Consider the following 569-nt stretch of genomic DNA (forward strand, 5'->3'; position numbering starts at 1 on the left):
TGTTTTATTTTAATTTCTTTCAAAAAAAAAATATACCCTCGCTTTGAAAAACGGGGTGTTACAAGCGACAAGAGTGCCTTCGCAGTGAGTGTTGCCTACCTTGAGTGTTTCAGAGACCTCAACTCATGCGGAGGATATGCATGGGGTGCTGCTGCGCTTGCTTCCCTATACAACAATCTTCGAGAAGCGAGTATGCATCAGACTAGAACAGTATCAGGGTATCTGACACTATTACAGGTATTTGCGCTTGCTTTCCTGGTTTGATTTATTTCCTGGTTTGTTGCTTTATTGATTTTTGAATATCTTATTGTATATTTGCAGGCGTGGGTGTATGAGCATTTTCCAACATTATGTGCGAATTGTTGTAGATTATCTCAGGTTTATGATGAGGACTATCCGAGAGCACTTAGATGGAAGCCAAAACGTGATAAAGGTTTGGTTGTTCCATTTAGGAAAGCACTGGACGAGATTGATGTTGATGGCATATGTTGGACACCCTACAGAGAGCATAGGCCGAAGCGACCATTTGAGGTTGTTTCATTATTCAGAGGGTGGATACGCTGGGGTCC

Source organism: Cicer arietinum, unplaced genomic scaffold (assembly GCF_000331145.2).
Source record: "Cicer arietinum cultivar CDC Frontier isolate Library 1 unplaced genomic scaffold, Cicar.CDCFrontier_v2.0 Ca_scaffold_6094_v2.0, whole genome shotgun sequence".
NCBI lineage: Eukaryota > Viridiplantae > Streptophyta > Magnoliopsida > Fabales > Fabaceae > Cicer > Cicer arietinum.